The sequence below is a fragment of the Pteropus medius genome, unplaced genomic scaffold (assembly GCF_902729225.1).
Source record: "Pteropus medius unplaced genomic scaffold, Ma_sr-lr_union100, whole genome shotgun sequence".
Lineage (NCBI taxonomy): Eukaryota > Metazoa > Chordata > Mammalia > Chiroptera > Pteropodidae > Pteropus > Pteropus medius.
In genome coordinates this window covers 869410-882132 of record NW_024342467.1, presented here as the reverse complement: position 1 = coordinate 882132, position 12723 = coordinate 869410, and the positions used below count along the sequence as shown (strand labels likewise).

Here is a 12723-nt window from a genome sequence, read left to right as displayed (position 1 = left end):
CCTGAATTTATGCCAATTGAGGGGAAGAAAGGAGAGCAGATGATTATTACATGTATTCAACACTGATACTTCAGAAAGATTGCTGTGCAATTTGTTTGCTTATTTTTTTCATTTTTAATATATAATCACAAATTCTCCATGGCTGATCTTTTTTTTTAACTCAAATGAATTTTAATAATAGAACACTTTTTATCAGATTATTCTTTATGCTATCTACCACCTCCTAAGACAAAGCTATAGAACAAAAGTTTATTATCATCAAAATATAATGCAAGTATTAGTACCACTAGATTTTTATAACTTTTATAACACATAGTTCTTTATTTAAAGTTGTAAGCAGATTTTCTTTTCTTATAAATAGATACAAATATACTACAATAAAACATCAGTCAAGAGGATTATGAATTTTAATAAAATATATCTGCAGATATTTGGCAGAATTTTATCTGCAAAATTAAAAAACAATAGCTGTACATTATCTGTATTAGTTTCCTTGGGCTGCCATAACAAATGACTATAATTTTGAATAACTTAAAATAAGACAAATTTGTTATCTCACTATTCTGGAGGTTAGAAGTCAGAAACGAAGGGGTCAGCAGACCCATGCTCCATCTAATGGTTCTAAGGGAGGACCCTTCCTTGTCTCTTCCTCATGCTGTTTGCAATTCTTGGCACTTTTTGTCTTGCAGCTGCACCATTCAAATTCTTGCTTGCATTGTCACACAGCCTTCTTCCTCTGTCTGTCTCCTAACTTCTCTTTTTTCAGAAGGACACAAGTCATTATGGGTTTAGGGCCCAACCTAATCCACTATTACCTCAATCTGACTTCATTACATTTATAAAACCCTATTTACAAATAAGGTCACATTCACAGTTTTGAAGGGACATGAATTATTGGGTTACACTATTTAACCCCATACACTATCTAAAGATATATGGCTTAAGATATATGCTTTTATATAATATAGTTGAAATATTTTACCAACTATATTCTAAAAAGTAATGACTAAAGAGTATGTTGGTTGAAAACAGGAAGCACACTGTGATGGATAGGTGTGACCTCTGGAACCAAACTGCATAGATTTAAATCCTGAATCTGCCTCCAGTAGCTATGTGACCTTGGGGAAAATCACTCGGTATCTTTCAGTCTGACTTTCCTCATCTGTAAAATGGATATAGCATGAGTATTTCCTCAAAGAGTTATTATAAACATACCATGGATTAGCTATTGCTGGATCTAACTATAAATTATCTTCTGAAGACACATAAGAACTTTTTTTTAAAAAAACAGTTTTATTATGGTAAATATATTTATAATGTAAAATTTGCCATTTTAACCACTTTTAAGTGTACAGTTCAGTGTTATTAATTCTATTCACAATGTTGTACAACTGTTGCTACTATTTCCAAAACTTTTACATTATCTCAAATAGAAATTTTATAACCATTAAGCAGTAACTTCTCGCTGACCCCTCTCCCCAGCCTTGGTTCCCTCTTTTCTACTTTCTGTCTCTATACATTTACCTATTTAAAATATTTTATATAAATGGAAATTTACAATCATCTTTTTGTTTCTGGCTTTTTTCAGTTAGCATAATGTCTTCAAGGTCCATTTATGGTGGGTGTATCATTATTTTTGATGCTGAATAATGTTACATTGTATGTATAATCACATTTCATTTATTTATTAATCTGTTGATGAACTCTCTAAATGTTTCCACCTTCTGTCTATTATAAGCAAATGGGGACAAATACCTGTTTAGTCCATTTTGCAATTATTTTGTGTGTATACTTAGGAGTGGAATTGCTAGATCATACAATAATTCTATGTTTAGCTTTTTGAGGACTTACAAACTATTTTACACAGTGGTTTCACCATTTTACATTCCCACCAGCAAGGTATAAGGGTTCCAGTATCTCCACATCTTTGCCAACACTTGTTATTTTCCGGTTTTTATTATAGCCATTCAAGTAGGTGTGAAGCAATATTTCATTGTGGTTCTGATTTGCATTTATCTAATAACTAGTGATGTTGAGTATTTTTTCATGTGCCTATTGGCCATTTGTATATCTTCTTTGGAGAGATGTCTATTCAAGTCCTTTGCCCATTTTTTAAATTATAAGTTGTAGGAATTCTTTTAAATATATTTGTTTATATATTCTGGATATTACGCCCTTATCAGATATATAATTAGCAAGTATTTTTCTCCCATTCTGAAGGTTAATTTTTCACTTTGTTGATAATGTCCTTTTATGCACAAAAGATTTTAATTTTGATGAAGTCCAAGTTATCCATTCTTTTCTTTTGCTGCTCATGCTTGGCATCATATCCAAGTACCCACTGCCATGTCCAAGGACATGAAAATTTACCCCTATTTGTTCTTCTAAAAGTTTAACTCTTATGTTTAGGTCATTGATCCATTTTGAGTTAATTTTCGTATATAGGGTAAGGTAGAGGTCAACTCCATTCTTTTGTTTGTGAAAATCTGGTTGTCCCAGAATCATTTGTTGTTGAGACTTCTTTTCTCATTCAATGAACTTGGTACCCTTTCAAAAAACAATCAGCCACTGAGGTATGAGTTTATTTCTGGATTCAATTCTGTTCCATTGGTCCGTATGTCTATACAGCCAGATATATAGTCATACATAGACATAAGACCATACTACACTGTTTTGGTTATTGTAGCTTTGTAGTAAATTTTGAAATTGGGAAGTGTAAGTCTTCTAACTTTGTTCTTTTCAAATATTTTTTTGGTTTATTGGGGCTTCTTGTAATCCCATATCAATTTGAGAGTCAGCTTTTTCATTTATATGCACACACAAAAAGCTTGTTTTTAATCTTAGATGAAACTATTCTGCTTTTCATAATTGAGTTTGATGTTACCTATAACTTTTTATCTTTATCATGTTGTGCAAATTCCCTTCTATTCCTAGTTTATTCAGTGCTTTTATCATGAAAGGGTATTAGACTGTCTTACGTGCCTTTTCTGTATCAACTGAGATGATCACGTGTTGTTTTTCCTTCATACCTGTAATGTGTTGTATTACATTAGCTGATTTTTTTAATATTGAACCACTCTTGCATTCTTGGGATAAATCCTTCTTAATTATAGTATGTAATTCTTTAATATGCATTTGAATTTGGTTTGCTATTATTTTCTTGAGGAATTTTTAAAATTTATATTTATAAGGGATATTGGTCTATAGTTTTCTTTCTTATGATGTCTTTAACTGACTTGATTTCAAGGAAATGCTGGCCTCATAGAATTAGGAAGTGTTCTCTCTCTCTTTTTTTTTTTTTTTGTAGAATTCACGAGTGAAATCATCTGGTCCTGGACTATTCTCTATTGGGAGGCTTTTCATTACTAATTCAATCTTTTTACTTATTATAGCCCTGTTGAGATTTTCTTTTTCTTCTTCATCAGTTTAATTTTGTCACTTTAATTTGTTTCTTTTTAGAATTTGTCCATTTTATCTATGTCACCTAATTTGTTAACATATAATGTTCATAGAATTCTATTAAAATCCTTCTTGTTTTTAGAAGGTCAGTAGTAATATCCTCACTTTCATTTCTGATTTTAGTTATTTGTGTCTCTCAAGAATTTTCGAAAAATCATTTCATGATGTTTCAATCTCATATTCTCTCTAGCAAATATTTATGTGGTTAAAAATGTATTTTATTATTTAATGACAGAAAAATTCTGACTTTTTTACCTTAATATGCCTAAGAAAATCATCATAAATTAATATATTTAGTAAAAAAAAGTTTGTTTCAGAATTTTTTTATAATAGTAGACACTTATAAACCATCTACATTTTTAGTATTAAGGAACTAATAATACTAACTTGCAATGAAATATTATACAAATAACAAAAATGTAACATCATATTTAATATATTTACTAAAATTAAAATCCTCAAAATATAAAAAAATTAAAAAATATAAAACTTAAAGGATATATAAAAGGACATGTGTAAAGTATGAAGATATCCTTAAGTTTTGACAGATACCACAGGACATGGATTTTTCTCTCTGATTTTTCTTGGTTCCATTGTCAGAGAAAATTCTGGATTATGAATGAACTAAAGATCGGACTTCAAATTCTCAAGCTTACGGGGAAGAATTGAATCAAATGAAAAATGCTGAATTTTCATAGCCTGGATATAAGTCATGATACTATGAATTGGCTAACCTATTTTAGCTTGTTCTTCCCTAATTTGTAGATCAAGCTATCAAAAACCTGGTATTCTCTCATGCTTTCAAAATTACATTTTCCTGTAAAGTTGACCAGCCTCATTCACTCCTTCAAAAATAATCTAAATTAAAATTTTTGATAGTGCATTAGTACAAAAAGTGTGACTTTGATTTTTGCTGATTTTTAATTGATTTAAAATATTTAATTGTTAGCATTTTTTCATTTTACTATGCTCTGAGGGCCAATGGAATATAATACATTTATTTAAATAAATAGAAACATAAAATTATCTAATTATGTTACATGTTTAAAAAATGCAAAAAAAAAATAAATATATATGTATATATATATATATTCTGCTCTCTAGATTGCCTCGAATGCCAGTGAAGCTTGCAATGATATATCAATGCCATTCCTGTCTCAGGCAACAAGTCTCAGGAATTATATTCTGCACCTTGAGTAGAGAGAGAAGAACATATATCATCTGACCACCCCTACTTGCCAAAGTAGCTCCACCTGCTTCTTCCCAGGCAGTCTCCCTACATAAGCAGATATAAACCTATTTAAATGACCCAATTTTCACATTTATTAAACCCAGAGAACTTCCTAACAGAAATAATTTGGACTTACTATGCTAACAAATTTGTTCTAATTTTTTTTTAATCTACAAGCCCAAGAAAATACAATTAAAAATATTACTACTACTATTGTAACGATGAAAATATTTCATTTCTTTAAACTAACTTTTTCTCTTTTCTTTCTCCTTGATTCAAACTGCCTTGTCTAGTCTAGCACCATGACTCACTTGCTAGTTTTCTTTTCTTGTCCTTCTACCTTTGCACTGCAGGACTACTCCCTTAGTCATTAAGCTCTTAGGACATCAGATTCTGGTCAGTATCAGTCTTAGGAACAAAGCGTCAGGTCTGTTGACCACAGAAAAGGAATTTTGGTAAAACTAAAGATAACATCTTGGCCTCAGTTGTGTTTCAGCTCCAGACCCACAAAGTCCAAATGACCACATCCCCTCAAAACTAGACAGAAGGATGCCATGACTGACATCAGAACCTGATGCAATAATCAACTGCCCATCCTAGCCCCTACCAATCAGTAGAGCCTACAGCCTCAACTCCCTTAGCTACCATGACTAATAGTTTTCCCCTATATAACCTATCCTCTAGAGGACAACTGGGAGCCAGGTCTTTGAGTGCCAGCTCACCTTTGTCTCCAGTCTTGGTGCCATTTTCTTAAATAAACCTTTATTTTCTTTACTGCAAAATCCTCTCTGTGTCTCGTTTGGCTTTGAGGTATGCAGGCAAACAAATCCCTTTAGATCAGTAACACTATTACTACTGCCACTGCTACTGCTATTAATATATAAAAAAAAAATCTGAATGATAAACAGAAGACAAAATAATTCTTAGTTTGTGTGATATATACTGACCCGACCAAGCAACCATCTGATCTGCTAGTTTTCAATTTCGGACTAATAAGAGAATGATCCATGAACAGCACCTTCCTATAGCAAACATCAGCACTTGAATCTATCACTTCTACAAAACCCTGCAGTGGTTCCTATGAGATCTTTAAACTGATGTAAGTCCTGCCTTCTAATTGAAGACATGTTACCTTAACACAAGGTCATGTTTTCTTAATATACTTGAGTCAAAGGCCAAGAAGGAATAGCTTTAACTTTATTAACTTTTCTAGGAAAATGCAGGTTCAGAGTTTCATGGCTTACAGATGAGTCCTTATTCTTAGAGGGAGAACACAGTGCTGTTAGCTTTAGAGTCTAAATTTTTCCATTTCTCCTTGATGGAACTACATTTAATATTCAAAGAATGAGCTCTCTAATCCAAGCCTATGGAAGTTCAAATATATTCTAGGCACTGGCATCCGTAAGGCCATTTACTTACTTCAGTATTTTTTCGTCATTTATTTGCTCTGCTAATCCCATAGATTTTTTTACCTGAGAAACCCCATCATAAAGTATCAGTTGTATAAAGACCAAGACATTATCATATAGTATTTCTTGCTGGTCAGGTTGCCACATGGGTGATTGGCTGGCACCTCTGGACTTTCTAGTTGATGTGCAGTAGCTGAGCAGTTGTTCAACCAATTGCTTAATAAATAGTTTCAAGTCGTGCAAACTGAATAGCATCAGTTCAGTAAATTCATATCAATGTGCACAAAGAATGAAACCTAGGCGACTGACCTAAATGAGCCGCTATGATTTAAAGGAAAAGGAAGCATTAATATTTGAGACTCATATGTTTGTCATTGTGCTGAGCAATTTATTTTACAATTTATTTTTCGCTCAAACTCTGAAAGGTAATTATTTTTATCCCCACTTTACTCTTGAGGAATTCACACTCACAAAAGTTAAGAAATGTTTCCGAGGTCACATATTTTATATGTGGGAGAACCCAGATTCAAAGTGATCTGATAACTTCAAAACAAGTGCTCCTTACCTCATACTATGTCATGCTTTTCTTAGTAGCATTAATGTTCACTGCCAATCCCAAATGGTATCACTGTAATGAAGATGCTGTCATTGATGGGGAGGTACATATCTCTATGATTCTCATTATCAACAAAAATAGCAGAAGAACTTACTTTTTAAAATACTATGAGCTAAATGTTTTACATGCACTATCTCATTCCCTTCTAATAATCCTAGGGGCAGGCCTTACTATTAATTCCATTTTACAAATAAGATATGTAAAAAGATTAAGAAATTTACTGAAGGTCTTTTCACACATGGTAATAAATCAAAGCCCGAGTTGCTAATCCATTGATGGGGTTTATGTATATTTGACTCATTTTTACGATTCTTTCACTGTTGTCTTTCATTAAATACTGTTTCTTTTTATTGTCACTTGTCATACTGTGTTATTATAGTTTCTTGACAACAAAGACAATAGAAGATGTCTTTTCAAAATGTTCAGCTGATTACTCACAAACAAGAATTTAGATATTGACCTTTATCCCTCTCAATAAAGACTATGCTAGCATGAGAATTGGTCAATATAACATTGTTCAACATTTCATTGTTTCTATGTATTCTGCATCCATATCTATACACATTTTTCTTGATATAAATCTATTGACAAGTACAATTTTAAAGAAAAAGCATTTTAGTAAATAAATACTGGAAACAAAACATTTAGTGGCTCTAAGGTCCAATAGCCAAAGTATGCTTTAAATGTTTGCTCAGAGGTTGAAGCTATATATACTTAGTAAAAAGGATAATAATTAATTATCCTATTAATTAAAATTAAAAGATGTGCTATTTGATATAATCTACCTTTTTATGTTATACTCTTTTTATATATATGCTCTTTGACGTCTATATTTAATACTAAGCATAATTTCTTATTATGGTATTCTCAATTTATTTAAAATTTCTAGAATTTAAAGCATTTGTGGTTGTTTTATCACTAGAATTATATAATAGAGAAGTAAAGTAATAAAATCTGATTTAAAATAAGAAAGAACTTTCAGAAATCAGGCAATATTGATGTCAGGATAATTCTGGAATTAAAATAAAAAGTATAAACTATAAAGGAAAAGCAAACACAAATAATAATACAAATTTGCTCTATTGTAATTTATCAATGAGTCACAATTAATCTCAGCAGTCTTTCTTTGAAACTACATTCCAATTCCAAGTATGTGTTTGATGTATTATTTTATTTTCTTGCAAAGAGATTTGTGTATGCCCTTTGCTGTCCAAATAAAAACTGTTTTCTTATTTATAAACAAAACCAATGTGAAAATTGAAGCTTACCTAAACTCACTGAGGAAAAAAAAAAACAATTTTAGAAGTAGCAGCTCACTTTAGACTGCAATTAGGAAATGGTAGAACTTTGTGTAGGAAGAAGGCGTGGAAGATAAGCACTTCTAAGGATCTGAGGAGAAACCCTTATTAAATTTATAATCAGGATTTCTGGGCTTTAGTCTTTAAAAGAAATCAGTTGAAAGCCCACTGTAAATTTCAATAAGGTTCATTTGATAAACATTTACCAACAATAAATGTGATACTTTATAATTGGAAGAAAGGAAAACATTATAGTCAAAGAAGACCATTTGCAAAGAAGGATAAAGATGCATGTGCTCTGGAAAGAGCCACTGCTGCAGACAAAGTGTGCCTGTGAGATTCAAAGTAAGGTGCCATAGCTCATTTGACTACAAAGGTAGTTTTATTAACCTTTCTGACATCTCCATTATACCGTGAGCGATATGAGGGGAAAGACCCTGTCTCATACATAGCTTCAAACTTAGAATAGCCTGGTACATCATAAGAGCCCAGTTAATATGTACAGAAAGGAAAAAATTAAGCAGGCTCATATCTCTTGCTAAAAAGCATAGACTTTATTCTGTGAACAATTTATAGTAAGGTTTTTTGACAAGTGAATATATTGATCTAAGTCTGCAGAAGGGAGAGAGAAGTTTGAAAACCACTGTAATGATTTTTGGTTTTGGTTTTTTTAATGGTTGTAAAGCAATGGGAGTGGAGTGTAAATTTAAAAAAAAAATAGGCAAATATTACAAAGGTAAATTTTGTGACTCTACATGGCTTTTAAGAGAATGGAGGAAGCCACAAAAATGAGAATATCTATAGATCTTTTTCCTAAGCTTTAATTTATATTTCCAACTACCCACTCTCTTAAGGCTCCCAGGTAATTCAGTCTCAGCATTATAAAATAATTTATTTTTATACTCTTTCTCCATGTTCCTGCCCATGTAAATAGTCAACTTGTTTTGTTTCCCATGCTTGCCTCATAACCAACACCATTGCCTCTGAGCTAGTATGAAATAGCTAAAAGAAGGGAAACTCCATCTCATCTAATACTGAGACTTAATTTTTAACTGTAGTCTCTCCCCTTTACTCCTTGTTGACATTCTAGTTAAGGTTTAACTCAGCATCCACAGCCTCTGAGAAAACAAAACAAAACAAAACAAAACAAAACAAAACACAGTAATCTCTTAAGTCTGCAATTCAGGACTGGTCATTTAAAATACAAAAGGATAACCAATATGTTTGTGTAAGCCTTTGTTTTGCAGGACCTTGGCAGGGACCATTAACCAAGAAAACCACATCTTCTGACCATTTTGAAACTGATGACTACGTGGCAGACATTATAGGACCAGGAATCATAACCTCATTCCTCAACCCCTTCTTACTTTTTGATGGCCTGTATAATTTTGTCTCAAAAAAGTTTTCAGGCAGGATGTTTTTTTTTTCCCTTTCACGTTCTCTTATGCACAAATCTCCCTCCCTCCGACTCTAATACACTCTATCTGCTCAAATTTATTCTGGGTTCAGTGTTGAGACTCAAGAACCTGATTTTTTGAGTTCTGTAAGACACCCACAGTCTCCCCAACTAGGTCTCTCATTTGATCTCATGTAACAGAATCCAGCAGACAGAATGCAAAGTTCTTTTTTCATGAAGTGGTAAAGAAATAGCTTGTAAAAAGGTTTTTGAGTGATAGCTGTAGTTTAAAAAATGTAAGAAAGGGAAGCAAAATATAGACATTTGCAAAAAAGCAAACAAAAAAATTATACCCTTGGATCTTAATCTCATCGTATTAGTTCGCTAGGGCTTTCATAGCAAAGTACCACAAACTAGGTAACTTAAACAACAAATTTTCCCACTGTTTTGGAGGCTAGAAGTGTACGATCAGTATATAAACAGTGCTGCTTTCTTCTGAGGCCTCTTTCTTTAGCTTGTAGATGACTATCTCATCCCTGTATCTTCATACAATCTTTCCTCTGTGTGTGTCTGTGTCCTAATCTCTTCTTAAAATAACAGGAGGTACACTGAAATAGGGCCCACCCATATGACCTCATTTTACCTTAATTATCTCTTCATAAAAGCACTGTCTCCAAATGCAGTCACATCCTGAAATATTCGAGATTAGGATTTCGACATATGAATTTGGGGGAAACATAATTTGCATTTTTAAATAATTATTTAAAAAAACTAAAATATGACCTTTTGACCTCAACACACAGGTTTCAGAGATTTTATGAACTCCCTGAAATGACAGGCCAAATTTTCTATATTTGGAAATTTGTGCATATTTGAGTGAGAGGCTTTATCTTTCATAAGCTTTATGAAAAAAAAAACCTGTAATTAAATTTTTTTTAAAGTTTAGAACACTAAGCTAGGAGAACACATAAATAATATTTATATAATATTGAAGCAGGTAAAGTCTCCCTAAGCTTAACAGCAAAAGCACATACCCTAAAGGAAAATATGGATGGATTTGACTTCATAAATATTAAACAATTTTTATGGAGAAAGAAACTAACAAAGTTAAAAGTAAAAACCTGGGGGAAAAATTTAATAGATAGGGAGGTAGCATATGAAGAAGTTAAACACATGGGTTTAAAATTTTATATACACACACACACAATCTTTAACACTTTCCTATTACTAGCCATGTGACTTTCGACATTGTACAAATTTCTCATTCTTTCAACTCTCAAATGAAGATTACAATACATTTAATTGGATTGTCAAGAAAATTATATAGAATATTTATAAAATGTGCAATGACTGGCACATAATATGAATCAATAAACATTGGTTAAGAAGGCGAAGATTTAATATTTGTATTAATATACATAATTTGTTTTTAAAACAAAGGTTTTTTAAAAGAGCGATATGAAAAAAACACCTCACAGAAAAATTAGCATCAAACATAAATAGAAAATCCAGTACAGTAGTGCAAATGGTGAAAAACATCAGAGACAATATTCAGCTTCGCACTCAGAATAACAAACAGGCCAGTACTATGACTTAGAGATGATTCTAAATTGAACCTAGTTTATATATTATTAGTGAATAATGTCTAGCATAAATATAAATATAGTCTATAGCCATGCCACACTGAACAAACCCGATCCCGTCTGATCTTGGAAGCTAAGCAGGGTCGGGCCTGGTTAGTACTTGGATAGGAGACCACCTAGGAAGACCAGGTACTGTAGCCGTAAAAAATTAAAAAATAAGGGATTGTAAACTGACAAGGTCCTTGCGATCGGTGAGGCCAACCAAGGGTTGCCTCGCCTAAAAAATATGTATATGTGTATGTGTATATATATGTATATATATTTTTATATATACACGCATATATATAAAATAAATTATTCTTACTTTAATAATATAGGTAATAAATTTAAGCTACATTAATGTTTTAGAAGTTAAGAAAAATAGAATAAAACAAGAATACACAAGATTAAAAAAATAATTTTAAATAAAATAAATACATGAAGTAAATGATAAGACAGATTTAAAATGAACTCTTTAAAAATGCACAAATGAAGAAAGCAGAGTGGCTTATAACTCCAAGTTGTCATAAACTAAATAACACAGAGACTCAAGATGGTAATAGTAAAACATGTCACGAAGAGGGAGAAATCTGTGTGATAAGCAAAGGAAGAATCAGCTGGAGTCAATTACCCATATAATTAGAATGAGGTAGTTTTACATTTTGGAAAGTCCTGTTCTTAGGTGGAGAATCTCTCTTTCCTCACCCTCACTCACCTTTTCCCATGATTTATTCTCTTTTTAGCTCATATTGTCATCATAGGTTCTATGGCTCTATAATTAAAACTGGGTCAGCTGTGTCACTTGCAGATGGTACAGACAGCCCAGTCTCTCTCCAGGCTCGTCTTCTATGACAGCATCTTCCTTCATATGTTTAAAAATTGTTCTCTTGGTTCATTGTGAGAAGGAAATTAGATGCCATTTGTGAATGCACTTTAAAAGTACAAAGCAAAAGAATATTTTAACATTATAAATATCTATTCTGACTGGGTGATTCAGAAAACATCTGAGCATTGGGGTTTGAAAGGGTATGTTTAATGACTCGAAATCCTATGACTATCACTAATGTTTAACCTCATTTGTTCCCCAGCAATGTATTATCGTCACTCCTCTTGCATGTATCTGGAGAACTCTGATGCCAACATTCCACAAAGGGAGTAGTAGTTCAAGGATCTCTGAAATCCCAGCTGATAAAAAAGGATAATGAGACCACAAAAATTCTAATATGCCTATTCGAGAAGACTGAGTATAAATTGATCAAGCATCAATGTCTCTGATGTCTTTTGTCTAACTGATTAGAAGGAAAAATAAATTACCTTAGAGTAGGAATAGGAAATGAAAGAAAAGGAAAGGGAAGCAAAATATAGACCCACATCACAATAGCAAGAAGGCTATGATCCAAGCCTCTGATGCAGGAGCACAGTAATTGAGAGTCAGGAATAGGCCATCAAAGAAGGCATCTCACTTACACTGCCTAAGCCGGCCTCCTAATTTCCAAACTAGCTTCCACTCCGCTACGTCATGCCACTTCCCATTAGTCTCTGTGTTTGTTAGTCTAAATATTTTACAAAGTGGATCATCTCATCCAGTATTTTATAAAACAGATTTTTGTCATAAGATTAGATCACAGTAAGCAGACAGGGGTAATGTGAAGCTTCAAGTAACAGACAGTGCTCATTCTAAATTATTCATAG

General features: G+C 32.5%; 1 pseudogene; it reads left to right on the top strand.

The window, feature by feature from the left end:
• Positions 1-11074: 11074 nt before the first annotated feature.
• LOC120602503 (uncharacterized) lies at positions 11075-11193 on the top strand (annotated as a pseudogene).
• The last annotated feature ends 1530 nt before the right edge of the window (positions 11194-12723 follow it).